Below are 19,303 nucleotides of genomic sequence, written 5' to 3' on the forward strand. Positions count from 1 at the left end.
GACAGAGCCGTGCTGGGAATCAGTTTCCCATAGCGCATGGTCCTCAGGTCCATGGGGCTTCAAGATGCATGCATGTTTGAAGCTGTGTGTTTGCTCTCACAGAAATTTCTGTCTCACGCCACAGGGATCCATGATGTCAGGACGGGCTCGGGGTTGTTTAATTTGCTCCCATGGCGTCTGGGCATGATCTCCACAGACAACCATTTCCTGTATTGATTTTGAAGTGAGCTTTCAAAGGCTTGTTTACGAAGACATCTGACACTTGCAATTCTGAGGTGCTACCTGCAGCAACAATTACTAAATCTCTGTCAAATGTCTCTGCCTTCCTTATTTACTGATTCTGTCAGGTGCCATCCCGAATCATCCCAAACCACCACTGATTGAGGTCATTTCAGGTTGATGTTTCTTCCCCAAACAGAATTTTTGTTCAAGATAAAGAAATTGAGAGCATGGTCTCCTCTGAACCCAGAGTCCTGCCTAGAACTCCGGTCTGGTTGACAGTCTTTGACCCCACCTTCCTTCTTCTGGCTCCTTTGGGAGCTCTCTTTTTCTTTAAAATATATTTTTATTGGTTTCAGAGAGGAAGGGAGAGGGAGAGAGAGATAGAAACATCAATGATGAGGGAGTATTGATTGGCTGCTTCTGGCACACCCTACTCTGGGGAATGAGCCTGCAACCTGGGCATGTATCCTGACCAGGAATCGAACTGTGACCTCCTGGTCCACAGGTTGATGCTCACGCCAACCAGGCTATTCTTTACATTCCCACCTACTAGCCAGGGTCCCATGAAAAGGACTGTCACACCAATTTCTTCCTTGTTGTCAGGTTGAAGAGTGACACACAGATATGGAGTCCAGAATCTGGCCCACCCAAGGACTGAGGATGTCCAGGTGAGGGTGACTGACAGCTGCTGAGATGGAGGAGCTGCGAGTCTACAATTCTGTGAACAGTGTGTGGTCCCTGAGAACCTACCCTCTCTCTGCAATGACTAGCATATTCCCAGCATTTAGAGATCTAGATTAGCACCCCAAATCCAATATTACACTCTTGCTCAAAAAACCTCGCTGGCTTCTAAACAAGAGTCAAAGTTTAGTCTAACATTCATATCTCTCTGGAATATGCTCGCAGCTCACCTGTCCATTCTCCTGTGGAGTTTCCCCCAGCATCGCCCATCCTTCTTTGGTACACCTGGACAAACAGTCCGTGAGCCCGGACTTCTCCCTCGTGCTTCTAATATGCATTCAACACAATACAGCAGACAGTGTGGCCTTGGGATTCAGGGAGACCTGGCCAGGAAGTCCATCTCTGCCATTGGCTAGCTGTGCGACTTTGAGAAAGCCACTTCAACTTCCCAAGTCTTAGTTCAGTTTGGGTTTTTAAAAATATATTTTTATTGATTTTAGAAAAAGGGAGAGGGATAGAGAGATAGAAACATTGATGAGAGAGAAACATTGATTGAGCCCACAACCCAGGCATGTTTCCCGACAGAGGATCTAACCAGCAACCTCTTGGTTCATGGGTCGACACTCAACCACTGCATCACACCAGCCAGGTGGTTTTAATTTTTTTTTAATCTGTCAAAATGGGGACGAGGCCTACCGATCACACTCAGTGGTTGTGAGGTTTAAATGGAATAAGGTATGTGAAAGCTGTAGGGAACGAATTTTACCTGGCCCCACATTCCTGTTGTTGGGGGAGAGGCTTCCCATCCTAGTTCCCCACTGGCTCTGTGGGCTGTCAATCATTGCAGCTTACTTCCCCAACTGGACCACAGCCTGGGACAGAGATCCTGTTGGGGCAATAGAAGAAGCCTTCCTGGGAATTTTCAAATTGGATGTAAGGGAAGAGGCGTGACATCTTTCCGATAGGATAGCTTGGGAGATGTGAGGGAGGGAACTGGTGTATCGGTGGCCCAGAAAGCCAATGTGGAAGAATGAAGTCAGGAGAGAGTCCCGGCGGCACTTAACTTTGGGTTCTGGTTATTTCCGAGGCCAGCTGCAGCTCTTTCCTTGTTCAGCAAACTTAGCCATCAATGATCCTGTTTCCCCAGGGTGGGTTACCATAGGGTTCTGATTCCTGCATCAAGTCACCTAATCCAGGGGTCAGGGAGTGGGGAACCCTCAGTTGAAGTCTTTTGCCGCCTGCATTCCCTGCCCTCAGAGCCCACGTCACTCCAGGTTGGTAGTGCTGTCCTCTCCGTGACATCTTCCCAGCAGGCCCGAGGCTCTGTGTGAGCCGAGAGACAGGCACCCGACCTGGTCTTCCTGGTGAGTTGGCTTGCGGTTCAAGCAATGTTTGAGGATCCATTAATGAACTCACAAGGCTCAGGCAACATCCGCAAGGCACCCAAGTCCTCGCTAAGAGGCGACGATTCTTAGCAGCTCCAAGAAGGTTGCCGGGACTCCTGCCAGCTCCCAAGGAGGGCTGGATTTGGACTTCTAGCGATCTCCACAGACCACCTTCATTTCCACTCAGACTCACCACGTTTCTGGAATTGGGGCCTGAGCGTCCGCATGTTTGCTGTGTTTGCCAGGCGTCTGGATGATAGTAACGTGACCAGGGCTGTCTTTTAGGATGCCCCGCGTTAGCAGTTTTAGTTCTTGCAACTCCTGAGCAGAGTAGTTTGGAGGAAGCTAGGACTATAGCAACTAAAGCGAGCCGGTGAGCTCAGCTTCTTGTGCTGATGGTCACAGAGGCCTCCTAATTACACGACTACACAAGTGTCCCATAATTAGCGTCTGCTGTCCTGTTCCCGGGTCGATTGTTCTGTGACAATGGCTGTGTTCAGCACTGGGCAGCCACATCCCGCTCAGCTCACTCCCCTCCACATTCCATTCTCATGAGAGAAGAGCCCCTGAGTTCTGAGCACTTTAACCCTCTCCTGCCAGGACCCTGAGGACTGGTGCTGAGGTGGGAGAGGGTCAGGATCTGGGGCTGGGCTCCCAGGGGAGTGGGAGAGAGACCCTGGAATGACTGAGCACGGGGGGAAGCTAGCCTGTGGCCTCTAAGGCTAAATCTCACTCAGAACTAATAAATCACACCTGTGGGGGCTGAGGCACGGCATCCATCCTCTTGGGTCTTCTGATTGTACCAGGATTGGAGCCGCACTGGCTAAATCCTCACCTCTTTCAGGCTGAAAAGTTGGCTAAGGGGGCAGGGGACTTACTTCTGACACACCTGAGCAGCAGTGTCGTGGTGCGGTGACAACAACTCACATTTGGAACCCTCTCTGGGTAGCTCAGTTGGTTAGAGCATCATTCCCATAGGCCAAGGTTGTGGGTTCGATCCCCAGTCAGGGCACATACAAGAATCAATCAATGTATGCATAAATAAGTAGAACAAAAATATATGTTTCTCTCTCTTTCTTTCTCTTTCAATTAAAAAACGCATACAGTTGTTCTTAAAATGTGTCAAATCCTGGCTGCCAGCCACCATCTGTGTGATTTTTGGAACATTGTTTAATCTCCTAGCTGCAGAGCCCTCGTCTATAAAATGAGGATGAGAACACCCACCTCTATCATTTGGATATTCAGGTTGTTTCCCCTTTTGTTCCTCTTTTACAATATTCTTGGCAGTAAGAGTTTAGCATTCAACATTCTGACCAATGGATATACTTGGGGTGCCCATCAAAGCCATCTGGGACACTTTTACAAAATAAAGACCCAGATCCACTGAGTTGGAATCTATGAGGGCAAAACTAACTCAGGAATGCGCATTCGGAGAAAGTTCTGCAGGCCCCCTGATAGACATGGTTTGTTAAAACCCATCTCTGAGAGGCCTGGAAGGACTTTGACCCGTAAAACATGAGTGATTTTGCTGCGACATCAATTTAAAGTGTGCACCCTAAAATACTGGAGCAAGTTAGCTGGGAGTGAACCAGCATAGACCTGTGTGGCTCTTCTCTAAGATTCTCAGTGTCCTGGACACTTCATTTGATTCTCTTATTAACCCCAATTTTGTATTGCTAGTCTGAGCCCCTCCTCTGACCTCCAGACCCAGGTATCCCGCTATTTGCCTGCTCTCTCCACACGGAACTGAATAGGTATCCCCAGTGGAATTTTCCCGATTGAATTCCTGATACCCCTCAACCTTCTTCCCCCTCAATCTCAATGGCAACTTAATTGCAACTGAAATCTTACATATTTTTAAGAAAAGCTTACCACACTCATGGCCACCACTCTATCCTAAGCCACCATCACTTCTCTTATGAATAATTGCTGTAACAGCTGAACAGTCTCCCTGTTTTCACCCTTGACCTGCCCTAGTCCAATGTCACCTTAACCAGAGTCCTTTCCTGAATATCCCACCTCACATGTAATCCCCTTACTCCATGCTATTCACCTGCTTCATTTTTTCTTTTATGCACTTACCTTTAGCAAGGTGGAGGCTGTGAGCAGCAGGGGGAAGGCTGTCCAGGAGGGGGAGGTGTGGGGGGTGGGAGCCACAGGCAGGTAGGGTTCAGAGGCAGAGCAGAGGTGGAGGGTCACAGGCCCTCGAGCTGTCACGTGCACCTTCCAATCCTCCAGTTTGAAACCCGCTTCCTTTGCGACGGGAAAGTTACTCTCGTATCCTGTTTTCAGGAAATAATATTATTCGTGAAAGCCCATCTTGAAACTAATTATTTAATTGGTTCATACACTCAACAAACGATTTATTGATTATTTAACCCTAATCCACACCAAACTAGGCACTGGGGGGACTCTCCATATTGATGTGTTTATAAATTTTAAGGCAATGTGAGACTGCTTGGAAACCAAGGAGAAATAAACAAATATGACTACGTCAAAATGAAAAGCTCTGCAAGAGAAACAAAGGAAAAAATAAACAAATGGGGCTCCATCCAAAGAAAAAGCTTCTGCACAGCAAAAAAAAAAAAAAAAAAAAAAAAAAAAAAATCAAACAAAAACCAAAAAACCATCATCAAAATGAAAAGTGAACCTATGGTTTGGAAGAACATATTTACCACTGGTATGGGTTTTAATTTCCAAAATTTATAGAGTGCTCATACAACTTAACAGAAGGAAGACAATCCAATTAAAAAATGGGCAGAGGACCTAAAGGCACTTCTCCAAAGAGGACGTACAAATGGCCAAGAGACAGATGAAAAATTGCTCAACATCACTAATCATTAAAATGACAATAAAATGACCTCACACCTGCCAGAATGGCTACCATCAATAAATCAACAAACAATAATTGCTGACGAGGATGTGGAGAAAAAGGAACCCTAGTACACTGCTGGTGGGAAGGCAGACTGGTATAACCACTATGGAAAACGATGTGGAGTTTCCTCAAAAAACTTCCATTTGACCTAGTGATCCCATTGTAGGAATATATCCTAAGAAGCCTACAACACCAATCAGAAAGACTATATGCACCCCTATGTTCACAGCAGCATAATTTATAATAGCTAAGATGTGGAAACAGCCCAAGTGCCCATCAGCAGATGAGTGGGTAAAAAAAGCTGTGGTACATTTACATCATGGAATACTACGCAGCTATAAAAAAGATTTCTTACCCTTTGAGACAACATGGAGGTACCTGGAGATTATTATGCTCATCGAAATAAGCCAGTCAGAGAAAGATAAATATCACATGAGTTCACTTACATGTGGAATCTAATGAAGAAAATACACTGACAAAATAGATCCAGAACATGTGGGGGAAGGGAGAGATTAACCAAAGAACTTGTATGCGTCCTGGTATATGTATAACCCATGGACCCAGACATTCGTGTGGTGAAGGCCTGGGGAGGGGTTGGAACGGGGAGGAGGGGGTCCATGGGGGAGAAAAAAGGGGACATCTGTAATACTTTCAACAACAAAGATAAATTAAAAAAAATAAATGGGAAAATCACAGTTTTCTCGGCCAACTCGAATTCGCTGCCTTTCAGAGGGCTCAGCGGTGTGCTTTTGCATCCTAGGTCTGCTGGACCTGCTGTGGCTGGACACTGGGCGGAGCACTGGAATTGCAGCCCTGTGATCCTCATGTGGCTGTTAATTTAATAGGAGGCCCGAATGCAGTGTCCAAAGTGAAACAACCTTTGGACTGACACAGCCTGTTTCAAAGCAGCTGAGATTGGTTGCCTTTTTGGCCTTTGGTTTTTGGTGCTGGGCCAAAAAAAAAAAAAAAAAAAGAAGAAGAAGAAAAAAAAGAAAAAAAAAAGAGGGTGTGGGGGGAAATCTCATCACAGATGCTGTTATTTAATCCACTGTCACTTTGTAAGGGTCCCATTGAATTTTTGATGGAAAAGATGTCTGGGTCCACCTTCAGGACAAAGGAGAATGTAACGAACACAGGGACAGAGTTGACAGTGTTTAAACACATGTTCAAAGATCTTTACTATGTAACGGAGTTGCTGAGCAATAATGGAAGAATGCCTGACACAGCACGGGGAGCCTGGCCAAGCCCCGCCCATGGGGGCTGGGGAACAAAGGCCCCTCCTCCCAACTGCTGGGGAAAGAAAATGCAGAGTCCTGAAGGCTGCTTGCTCCCCCTTCTTGCGTGGGGCAGTGCTGTGATGGGACAGGCTGTCTGCCAGTGTTAATTACTTTAGATGCAGTGGATCAGAGGGGCTAGCAACAGGTGCCCTGGGTTCCAGTTCTGGCTTCACCCTGGTTGACTTTGCTTAGTGCACTCTCTCTGAATCTGTTAACTCATCTGTAAAAAATGAGGGTCAAACTTAGGGTAATTAATTTTTGTACACCTGAAAATTTTATAATGCTACGAACCAGTGTTATCCCAATACATTTAATAATAATATTTTATAAAGTATAATGAGCAGATGAGCTCCACTACCCAAGCTAAGTGAGGATCAGAGGTAACCACCTTCGGTGAGACAGTCATCCCCCACCCCACACAACTCATCTCCATGTCCCAGATAGAATCTCAAGCAAGGCTAAGAGTTGCATTCAAGACTCAAGTGGCGGCTGCTCTTGTCCTTGGCCACTACCACAAATCTGTTCCCTGACCCTCCAATTTGTTCACATACCTGTCACTTCCTATGTAGGTGCCCCAAAAATCTAGGGCCCATCCATGGGGTAACTGTCTTCAGAAGGTATCTTTCCAGCCTGGGACTACATTTCCCAGCCTGCCTTGCATCTAAGGTTAGCCCTGGACTAGTTCTCATCAAGGGAAGGTAAGTGGAAGTAATGCATCATTTCCTGATTATAAGCAACTGGGACTTCTCACTGGCCCCTGTCTTTATCTGCCAGCTCGAGGCAAAGGACTCCAAAGCCTTAAGGGATGGTGGCACCTAAGATAGAGAAAGCCTGGATCCCTGAATCACTACATGGAGGAAAGCTGTCAGCCAAGGGAGGAACAACTAGACTGTACTCCCCAGTGAAGTTAAACCATTGAAATTTGGGGGGTATTTGTTACATCATCTAATATTCTCCAAATAGACTCCTCTCCTGCACACCCTTCCCTGCTTCCTTCCCTTCCAAATCTCTCAGACATTCACAGATGATATTCAGAATATCTTGATCACGCATGTGATCAATTTAGTCATTGATGGAACAAATATTTATAGCTCATGTACCACGTGTGAGGAGCAGGGCTGAGCATCTGGGACACAATACAGATTCCACCCCTATCCTTTGAGAAGACCAGGGTCTGGCTGCTCCCGTGCGCCTGAGTCCAGCTGCTGGCCTGAGGTCTTATTCTCCCACCTTGGGATCTAGTCCATCCAGTCTTCTGGTTCTGGACTTCCCTTTCTCCAAAGACCATCCCATCCTCGCTGCCGAGGATGCACTAAAGATGGTCTCCCCCTTAGTACTGCCACTCACCCATCTTGAATTAATATGTCCAACTTGTAGGCCTCTCTGTATCACCCTCAGCCTTCTCACTGTTCCTCCAGCCCCATCCCATGGAGACTTCCAAAACCAGAACTTCCTCCCTTTCTCAGAATCTGCCCCCATCCTGCCTTGTCTTCTCTCTTAATCTAGAACTGACTTGAAGGCTGAGAGTTTCCACTGCCCCTTTGCAAATGCCTTCACCCACTGGTGCAGATGGCTGGAGAATCTGGGTGGATTGGGGTGGGGTGCATGTTCAGACATCACTGGCAGCCCAAATGGCCCCTCATGAATCTCTAGGGCCTTCTTATTTATCCTGATTCTTGTCCAGCCTCCTTTTGGACTTGGTACCTCTTCCCTCCAACACGCTCTGTTTGAAGATTGGACTGAGGACACTGTTGCCCACCCCTGGGAATAGACACCTGAGTTACTGATGCCTTTGCAAGCTGACCTTGGTGCCTCTTTAAGTGGAAGGATTCAGCCATGGCCACAGGCTAAAGTTAAATGCAGGCTGGATGGCAGCTCCACTCATCCCCTTTACGCAGTACACGACCTATACAACAGTGCGTGGTCCCATGGGCCTCAAGCTCTGAAGCCTGGCTCATAGGGTCCTCCCTCCGGCTTTGCCTCTCCAGCTGTATCCACACCCTCCCTTCCAGGCCCTGTATTCTCTACCAATAACCAGCTTCATAGGAGCAGGGAAGGTTGTACGTAACAGGCTACCTCACACCACTCTGTCTCTGCTTGGGCTGTGTCGCTGACCGAAGCGTTCTTCTTTGCTAAGGCAGCTCCGGGTCATTCCTTTGTTTGGGAGTGTCCTCATCCCGGAATTCTTTCTGTACTCCTTACATCCTTCCTTCTTGCCTCCTCCAGCCTCCACCCCAGCTCCTACAGATTCTGGGTAACCCTCTTTGGGTTCTCACTGCCCTCAACTGCCCACACATCTGTCTGAATGCAGCCCCGCTCAGCAGGGGCCACATCTGTCATCTTGGTAGCCTTCCCCAGCTCTGGACCTGGCAGCAGAGGACTGCAGGAAAAGGAATTACATGAGGAAAATGGCTTCAACCTCCAGGAGGGCCCAATAGGATGAAGTGAGTCCATACTGATACTGTAGACTCATTCATTCATGACTTATTGGATCAACAAATCCTTTCTGAGTACATGCTGTGTGCCAGGCAGTGTGCTGGCACCTGATGCACAGTGACTAAGACAGACACCGGTCCTGGTTACGTCGGAGCTCCCAGTCCACACACAACGCGGCATCAGAGAGAAATATGAAAGATGGGCTGGTGCAGTGGTCGGCAAACCGCGGCTCGCGAGCCACATGCGGCTCTTTGGCCCCTTGAGTGTGGCTCTTCCACAAAATACTACGGCCTGGGCGAGTCTATTTTGAAGAAGTGGCGTTGGAAGAAGTTTAAGTTTAAAAAATTTGTCTCTCAAAAGAAATTTCAATTGTTGTACTGTTGATATTTGGCTCTGTTGCCTAATGAGTTTGCCGACCACTGAGCTGGTGGGAGCAGTGATAGAGGAAAGGAAAAGGGGCCATAAGAGCCTCAAACGGTCTTAACCGGTAAGTGGTGGGGGCAGAACCGCATCTGGCAGCAGAAGGAGACAATGGCCTGTAGCCTGGGCCTGGGGCTGTTCTCTATCAGCCTGTGACCTTGAAAAGCCTCGGCCTGGAAGTCTACATGTTGGGCCCCACCTTGCTCTCAGGGGACCAGCTCAGCCAGCTTGGGCAAGGCACTGCCCCTTGGGCTTCAACTTTGAAGGAGGAGAGTCCAAGGCTGTAATGGGGGCTGCCCTTAGTGCAAGCCCCTTGCTTTTGGGTCTAGAGAGCCTACTCTAGAGCCAGGAGCCATCAGGACCACTTTTAGGGCTAGGGCCAGGCTGCTTGCTAAAATCTGAACAACCATCTCCTCACCACTGTTGCTGGAGTTGCCATTTTTAGTAACCAAGTTTAGGAGATTCAATTAAGATTGGGATCCTCTCCCCGCCCCACCGCCCGCCCCCTTCCAGGGAGGCCTCACAATTGGTGTTTTTCTTTGCAGGAGCACGAGTGGGCCCCTTTGCAGGGGTTTTTGTATGGCAAGCAGCACAGAAAGAGAAAAAAGAAAAAAACAACTTTGGTTCAAAGATGGCCATAATAGGGGGTTTCTTTTCCCGTTTCCCTATGGAAGGTTGTCAACAGTGCAGGCATAATCGGGCGGGCGGCTGCCCTGCTCAGAGAGTGGGACGTGTGCTCCTTTGTTGCGATGGGCTGAATAGGATGTCCCTGCACCCAGACCTGGCCTCCCGGCTAACAAAGGGCCCCTTTGTCACCCTGGCAAAGAGTGCTGCAGAGGTTGCCACAGCAACTCAGGGACACAGACTTAACGTGCAAGTGACATTTCAGATGGGAAAGCGGGCATTCAAAAATTTCAAATTTCTTTATGTATAAAGGTTTCCTTCTCTGGATTTTTTAAAGGAACCATACAACAGACAAAAGAAAAAAATAAGTAAGCCAACAATAAACACATAGCCAAGCAAACAAACATCATTGCAAGTCAGCCTGCTAGCTCCTCCTCCCTTGATGAAAAACTTGGTGAAAAGCCTCATCAGGGGCATCGCGGAGGCCCCTGGGTGAGCTGTGGGTTCTTTTTTCCCAAAAGGCAATTGGACACCATTCAAGAAAGTGTGGGGGGAAATCTGGAATTCCACCTGCTGGACACAGGACACTTTTCCCTCTGTCTGTGCTTTCCCTAAACAATCCTCGCAGGTCCACTGCACGCCAGGCCAGGGGCTGGGGCGGGGGACACAGAGATGAATCCAGTGCTTGCTGTCCGAGGTTGCCGGTAGTGGGGTTCCTGTGTGCATGCGACCTCCTTACAATTCCATGCGCTTTCGGGTGCAGTCTAAGCGGTTGCCCATCAGAAGGAGTAACTGATCCTGCATGGGGGAAGGGGCTGAGCAGGGCTAGATGGGCCGGTGTGAAACCTGAGAAGGGATTTGCTGCCAAGCCAGCGTTGGACTTTGTTGCTATTTGCTGGATGAAATGAGGGAGAAAGGCAGAGACAGAAAGAAGGACTATTTTAAAAGGGAAAACATCATAAATAACATCATAAACATTCAGGCATAAGTGTTTGCACACAATCGCCACCACAACATACAACTTTCTTTTAATACTCTATTATGACAGTTGAATAAACAATGTTGAAAGAATACTGCAGTGAGTGCCTGCATATCCACCACCCAGATTCCGGCCATCATCATTTTACTCTCCTGCCTTTATCACATAATTATCCACTTAGCCATTTCTCTACCCATCTATCAATCCATCTTTTTTGTTGTTGCTGCTGTTAAAATAAATTTCAAACTCAGACATCCTTTAACTCCCCCTAAAATACATCCGACCACATATCATTAATTAGAGTCCAATATTTGTTTACATTTTTTCTCTTGACTTTTAATTTATATGCAATGAAACGTACAAATTTTAAATGAACATTTGCTGAGTTTTGACAACTCCATCTGCCTGTGTAATTCAAAATCAACATATAGAACATTAGGATCACTCCAGAAAGTCCCCTCATCCTTCCCAGGCAATCTCTGACACACACACACACACACACACACACACATCATCTTGTCATTTGCTTTTCACTTACCATTACAGCAAAATACTTTTTCTATGTTGCTTTATATATGTGTGTATATATATCCATTGAGGTTATATATTTTTCTGAGATATATTAATTAATACTTATACATTATGTGAATATATAATATACTATATATATTTCTCAATGTGTAGGAATACTATTACAGTTTTGAATGTTTATCTTATATACAGGAAACTTATTAAACACTCCTATTTTTAAATAGTTTTTCTGTAGAGTCTTTTGGATTTTCTGTATAGATTATCATGTTATCTTTAGAGAGAGAGAGGAAAGAGAGAAGAGAGATTAATTTTGCTCTTCCTTTCCAATCATCTTACTATTTCTTTCCTTGTCTTTTCTTATTGCGATGTCCAGCACTCCTTAGAATGCATGTAAAATAGAAATGTTAAAGTCAGTCATTCTTATATTGATTTTAACTTCAATAAACACACAGCTTATGCTTCATCATTAAGTCATTAAGTAGGATACTTATAAATTTTTGGTAATACTCTTCATCAATTAATTAAGTTTATTGGCACAATTTGGTTATAGTTTACAATGCTTTCTTAGCATCTATTGAAATGATCTGGATTTTATCTTCTAACCTATTGATATCATGTATTATATTAGTAGGTATTATTTATGTTAAACCATCCTTGAATTCCTGAGATAATTGTCAGAACTTCTAATGGGTCATAATTTATTTTTTAATATGCTGAAAATTCCATTTGCAGTTATTTCATTAAGAATTATTTTGCCTCTATGTTAATAATTGAAATTGGTCTTGAATTTTTTGTGCTGCTGTTGCCAAATTTTATGTGTCAAGGTTATACTGATTTTGTCTGAGTTGGGGAAGAACATTTTTGATAATTGATTCAACTTCTTAAATTATAATTGGATCATTACATCATGTTTTTCTTAAGCAAATTTTGGTAAATTATAGTTTTCTAGAAGGTTGCCTATTCCCTCTAGCTTTCAAATATATTCATGTAAATATATTTATAGTATTATCTTATAGTTTTAAAACTCTCCTGTATCTATTACCTAAGCCTTTTCTCTTCTTTTCTTAATTATACTCACAGTTTGTCTATTTCATTAGATTATATTTTTCTATATTCTATATTTTCCATGGTTTTCCAAATTTTCTGCAGTGACTAACAAGCTAAAAAAGAAATAACTTTTTTTATTGATTAAGGTATTACATATGTGTCCTTATTCCCCTCTTGCCCCCCACCCCACTCCCATTCATGGCCTCACCCCCCTGGTATCTATGTCCATTGGTTATGCTTATATGCATGCATACAAGTCCTTTGGTTGGTCTCTCCCCTTACCCCCACCCTCCCCTACCTTCCCTCTGAGGTTTGAGCATTTGATCGATGCTTCTCTGTCTCTGGATCTGTTTTTGTTCATCAGTTTATGTTATTCATTATAATCCGCAAATGAGTGAGATCATGTGATATTTATCTTTCTCTGACTGACTTAAGTGTAAAAAACAAAGAAAATCTATATAAAGTACCTGGCACTTAAAAGTATTTGGCAAATATTGGTTAAAGTGATATATAAAAAATATTTTTGAGCACATATCAGAGACTAGAGATTCAACTATGATCAAGACATAATTTGTGCTTTCAAGGGGCTCACAGCTGAATTGGGGAGATAGGCAAGTAAATAATCAATGAAATACAGTGCAGTAAACATAAAAGAGGTGAGTACAAGGTGGAATGGGAATACAAAGAAGGGCTTTTGAAGGAGTTGATGTTGAGATGATCACTGTAGGATGAGTGGAAGTTATCTAGGTGAAAAAGCCGGGTATCCCTTGGCCCTACTCTTGGAACAGGTTGGAGTGCTGCTGGTGGGGTATAATGGATGGGACCCCACTAATGCCAACTGCTGCCCCAGATAATAGCCACCCACTCAACTAAGTTCCTCAGGGAGATGCATGCAGCAGACACACATGAAGCGAGACTACCTAAGGAAAGCAGAGTTCTCTGTTGCTAGATGACCTGAGCCCTGTGGCAGACACTACAGGTGCTCCATTCACATTCACACAAACCTCACCATTTCAGCACGTGGAACCCCAACTTCTGGCTATGGTTACCTGCATCTCTTTGTCTAATGTCTTTCTCTGGTTGCCAGAGCCCTGGTCTGCTTAGCAGGCTGAATTGTCTGGGAATTAATGCCCCCTGGGAGCAGCCTTCAACCACAATTGTCAGGAGTTGGTGGGTAAAGACCCCAACCCCTCGCTTCTCTAGTGGGACAACTCTGACTACATGTTTCACATTGTTTTCCAGAATTCCCCAAGGGAGTCAAACTCCAGTTGTCCACGGGGGTAATTTGCCCTTTGTTGACTATCTTCCTTTCCTTGTCTTCCTTTTCCACTCCCCTACCTGTGTATCTTGGGAATCACTCTCCAATAAACTATTTGCAATAAGATCCTTGTCTTTGGATCGGCTTTTGGAGGACCCCAACTAAGAGAGGTAAGTTTTCCCAGGGGACCTCCATTTTCCACACCCCAACCTGGCTTTACATATCCCTCTACATCTTAACCTGAGTCAGCTCTTATGCACGCTGGCTCCTGGGAATGAAGAGGCAGAGGGGCAGATATGGCTGGACTTTACCGGCTAATTTGTGACTCCTGTCACTGTCAAATGTGGCCCATCTGTGCCCTGGAATCTGAATAATTCGGAGGCTCCTTCTTCCTGAGCTTGTGAGTGCTTAGATAGAAGGTACTTGAAAGCTCGCCTCCTCTGGAGGAGGGCATAAAGCACCCATGTGGTGTTAGCCCCTGTGCTAGTCACTGGAGGCACCAAAAGGAGTGAGCCATTGTCCCTGCCCAGGGATACTCATAGGGCAAATGTATTATTATGGTTTGGTGGAATTGACATTAATAGTCCTGTGTGCAGATGGTTATTGGAACAGCAAATAGGAGCACTGAGTTGGAGTCTTGGAGGTCTTCACCAAAGAGGTGTTACTTGAATCGGGTCTTAAAGAATGAGTTGGAATTTGCTAGGATTAAAAAAAGAAGGGAATGGGGTTAATTACACCCAGACCCTAAAAGCTCCCACCTGGCAGTAACATACCACTTCACTCATGTTCCCTTGGCTAAAGTGAGTCACACGGTCATACCTAAATTCAAGTGGGAGAAGCACAATTCTATTATAAGGCAGACCATTTACAAACAGACCTTAGCTCCTCTGCCACAGCTGTTCTTTAGTGGTTGGTCATTTTTATTTAAAGCTGAGACCTTCCCCAGGTAAGGTTGGAGTGGGACCCATGGGTAAGTGACTACACGTATTAACCATGTCTTTTCTGTATTTGATGCTTTGACAACAGGGGCCTTGAAGACAGACCCCTCCAGGGTTAGCCAATGCCTAGAGAAAGTAAACAATTCTCCTGTGCATGTGCTTTTCAAATGTAAACAAAACAATCCAGAACCCACACCACCAACCACCTCCTTTACCCAGTTCTCATACCCCAGGCCACCTGCCCTCATCACCTAAGGACAGCTATCAGACAACTAGGGACAGCCCCTTGGCCCTAGAGCCTGTTGAAATTATTCAAATTAGCCAATCCTAAATCTGCTTACCCTGCCTCATCCATTATTTCCTGCATAAACCACAATTCTGCCTTCTCCCTCCTGACCCTGGTGCTTCCCCATGTGGTCTCCCAGGGGGTGGCATGCTCCCTCTTCTTTGGAACTGTAACAAATTATCTTTTAAAATATATTTTTTTTATTGATTTCAGAGAGGAAGGCAGAGGGAGAGAGACACAGAAACATCAGTGATGAGAGAGAATCATTGACTGATTGCCTCCTGCATGCCCCATACTGGGGATTGAGCCCACAACCCAGGCATGTGCTCCAACCGGAATTGAATTGCAACCTCCTGGTTCATAAGTCGACACTGAACCACTGAGATATACTGGCCCAGCCAAACTATCTTTTCAATGGCAACTGTCTCCTTATCTGTTTGCCTTGCTGCACCTAAATAATAATAAAACATATTAATATATATCTATATTTTGATATCTCAGCTATTTATGATACCAAAACCTGAGGATTAGAAGATGAACAAGCAGATGTTCTGGGTTCCCAAACTGGGTTGTTGCAGGCAAGGCATGATCAAGCTGTCCTGAGCCAGCTGGTCACTGTCTGAGACCTGGGGCTCCACTCTCACAGATCCCACAGAGGGGTAAGAGGAAGAAAGAAGAAGGGCTCAAGCCCTACCTCCATCCTGAGGACAATAAATGAGGCTGGGTGTTTCTTTGGGAGAACTGAGTCATCAATTTCCTATCTGATCAACTGCCAACATAAGAGGGTAAGTCCAACATTGGGGTCTGCATAACTTCCCTGCTGGGCTTCACTGCTAGACTTCCCAGAGTCCTCCTTGGTGCTGAGCTCCAGGTGGGATCTTCAGACTTAGGAACTGCTAATTAGTCCTGCTATTAACACTGTGATGTTGAGCATTCCTCCCTGGGCCTCATTCTCTCATCTATAAAATGGCCACAGCAGTCCTATTTCCTGACCCAGAGGATTCCTGTGAAGATTGACCTCCCCAACTCACAACAGAGCAGGCATCTACAGAAAACAAAACAAAATGGAAAAAAAAAAAACACACAAACAAACAACACCCACATAAAACCTCCCAATGTTACACTAAATAGTATAATTATGGTGAAATATTTATTGCTTTACTTCTGAGATCAGGAATGAGACAAGGATGCTTGCTATCATTACTTCTTTCCAAAATTGTACTAGCAATACTAGCCAGTGTGATAAGCCAAGAAAAATAAATTGAATGTATAAGGACTAAAAAGGAAAAGTTAAAACTCATTTTTGCAGATGAGATAGAATATGGTATATATATTTTAAAAGCCAAAGAATCTAGAGATTGTTAGAATAATTGAGTTTGGCAATGTTGCTAGATACAAGGGCATTATACAAAAGTCTACTTCTATATATGTTCCAGACCTATAGTGCTGAGTAACAAATCCCCGAAAAACTTCATGGACTAAAATAGCAATAATCATTTATTTATTATCTCTCATGGTTTCTGTGCATTTTGGATTCATGAAGGGCTCAGCTGGATGTTTCAGGGTTTTTCATATGGTTGCATTTAGACAGTGGATGGAGATGGAATAGCAGGGGCTGGCCCTACTGAGGACTGGCTAGTCATCTTCCTCTTCATTTTTGTCTCAGGATCTCTGCATTGTGGCTTAGGGTTTTAAAGACAAATGTCCCAAGAGAGGGAGTTAGAAAATACATCAACTTTCTTCACTTTGAGTCAGAAGTCATGCAGCATCACTTCTGCCACATTCTATTTATTTAAAAAAAAAAAGCCACAAAAAACAAAACACAAAAAACACTAAGACCAACCATTTCAAGAGGAAGGCTGTTAGACTCCACCCCTTAGGAAGAGTGTCAAAGAATTTGTTGACTTGTTTTAAAGCCACCATGCAATACTGGCAACAAACAAAACACCATATAGAGAAACCATTTATAATAGTAGCAAAAACATAAACACTCAGGACTAAATCTAATAAAAAATGTACAAGGTCTCTACATAGAAAACTACAAAACATTTCTGAGAGAACCTTAAAAAAAAACAAAAAACCCTAAACAAATGAAGAGACATACTATGTTTATGGATAGAAAGACAATATTGAAAATCTCAATTTTACCCAAATTGATCTAAAAATGCAATGTGATAGCAATAAAAATTCCAGCAGGATTGTGTGTGTGTGTGTAAATAGACAAGCTGATTTTAAAAAATACATATATTTTTATTGATTTCAGAGAAGAAGGAAGAGGGAGAGATAGAAACATCAATGATGAGAGAGAATATTGATCATCTGCCTCCTTGATGCCCCACACTGGGCATTGAGACCACAACTCAGGCAGGTGCCCTGATTGGGAATTGAACTGTGACCTCCTGGTTCATAGGTCGACATTCAACCACTGAGTCATGCCGCCGGGCCAGACATGTTGATTTTAAAACTTCTATGGAAGTGCAACGGTCAGGAATAGCCAAGGTAGTCTTAAAGAAAAAAGTGGGTAGACTTTTCTATAGGACATTAAGACACTCAAAAGCTACAGTAATCCAGTGAGAATGGCACAAGGATAGAAAAATAGGCTAATGGAACAGACTAGAGAATTCAGAAACAGTCCCATGCACACATGGACTACTTGATTTATGACAAAGTTAACACTGCAGAGAAGTGGCAGGGGGAGTGATCTTTTCAACAAATAATGCTGGGTCAGTTGGATGTTCAGATGGAAAAAAGGAAAGGAGCCAGTGGGAAATTCCCTCTGATGAGATATGGCAATGTATTTCTAGAAACAATGACTGCTGTAATTTATTTACAAGTTTTTTCCTTTTGGAGCTATAATTTCCCTCTGTTGTTCCCCAACCTTTGGTGAAAACGTTTCTCACACATATCTTGTATTAATGGATCCTTATGGCCACTGTTGACAAAATAAAGTTCAAACCTACATAAAAACTTTATAAGAGTTTATTTGAGTCAAATCTGAGGCCTGACCCAGAAGCAAAATCTCAAAGCATTAAGAAAATGCTTTGAAGAATGGCTGTTTTGCAGTTCTTTTTATGCATTTAGAATTAAAGGAGAGAATGTAAGGAAAGTTACATGAAGTCCATTGGTAGTAGCTTAAGGAAATGGAAGGAAGCAAAGTGGGGAAATCTCTAGGACTGGAAAAAGGTAAATGGAGAGATACACACTTCTTTTACATTGCTGGGTACAGGACAGTTTGCATTAAACTATTATAGTAATTAGAGATGGTGTGTAGGCAACCAGATAACCATGAGGGGTCTCCTGTGGTTTTGTGCTCTGGTGCTGGTGGCTGTGTCTCTGAGGGATCTGGAAAAGAAAATTACTCTGACATTTCAAAGGTATGTTATCCTAAATGCATAATAACGGACAGGGCTTGCTTAAGGTAATAACTGACCTTGCTAAAGAAGCTATGGGCCTGGAATGTTACTACCCACTATAATGTAATCAGGAATTTATGATCACATCATCCTGTGTGGTTACTTTCCGTCACTGAGTTAGTTAGGCTTGCCGTGTGTGTGTGTGTGTGTGTGTGTGTGTGTGTGTGTGCCCCCCATCCCCCCCCCCCCCCCCCCCCGCCCGGTTAGCCTGTCAGGTCTGCTATGAAGCACCTTTTACCTTCACATCCCAAATAGAGGACCAGCATAGCTCAAGTAACAGCTGGGCACTAAGTTCCACGCCGGATCCGGAGTGAGCAAAAGGCTCACTTCCTTCTCTCCAAATAGCATCCCCTGCTCCATCCTGACCCACTTCCGGCCTCTTGGCCCTCCCCAGCCAGGCAGTGGTGGAGCAGTCAATACGAGGTAAGGGTGTGCAGACTGCAAGTGTAGACAATTCTTGGATGAAAAGGGGAGGAGCAACAGACCAGCTGCCAACAGGTGATGTGAGGAGTGAGGGGGCTTCTTGTGGGTGTGGGAGAGGGACCCTGTTACAGTCACCTCTTGCCCTACCATGGGAGCCATCCCATTTCTGTCCAGGGTACCATGAGGTGCGGCAGATTCTGGACCCCTCCTCAGAACTTCAGTTTCTAGACCATTCCTATGGCCCCCTCTCCCCATCATGAAAGGGGGCAGCATCCTTCTGCCTTCTCCCAGTGGTTTCAGTCTTGGACACTCTGGAGGCAGCGGAGCCCATGCATCTGGAGATCCATAACTGACAAACAAGTCCTTGCCTCAGTTTGCTCTTATGTAAAGTGAGAGTTTAAGCGAGCAATCTCCCGGGCCCCTTTCGCTGGGACTCAGATCAGCGGGACAAGTAGAAGCCCCACGCACCCCCCCCACCCCAAAAGGACAGCACCCATCTCCGAAGGTG

At 44.8% G+C, this 19,303-nt stretch overlaps 1 protein-coding gene across 1 annotated transcript in view; it reads left to right on the forward strand.

Annotated features, from left to right (window-relative positions):
* The window catches only part of TOX2 (TOX high mobility group box family member 2), a gene marked incomplete at its 5' end in the record, with an annotated part of 199,362 nt that overhangs the window by 60,181 nt on the left and 119,878 nt on the right, over positions 1–19,303 (forward strand). The window lies entirely within an intron of this gene.

Source organism: Plecotus auritus, assembly GCF_963455305.1.
Source record: "Plecotus auritus genome assembly, chromosome: 8".
Classification (NCBI taxonomy): domain Eukaryota; kingdom Metazoa; phylum Chordata; class Mammalia; order Chiroptera; family Vespertilionidae; genus Plecotus; species Plecotus auritus.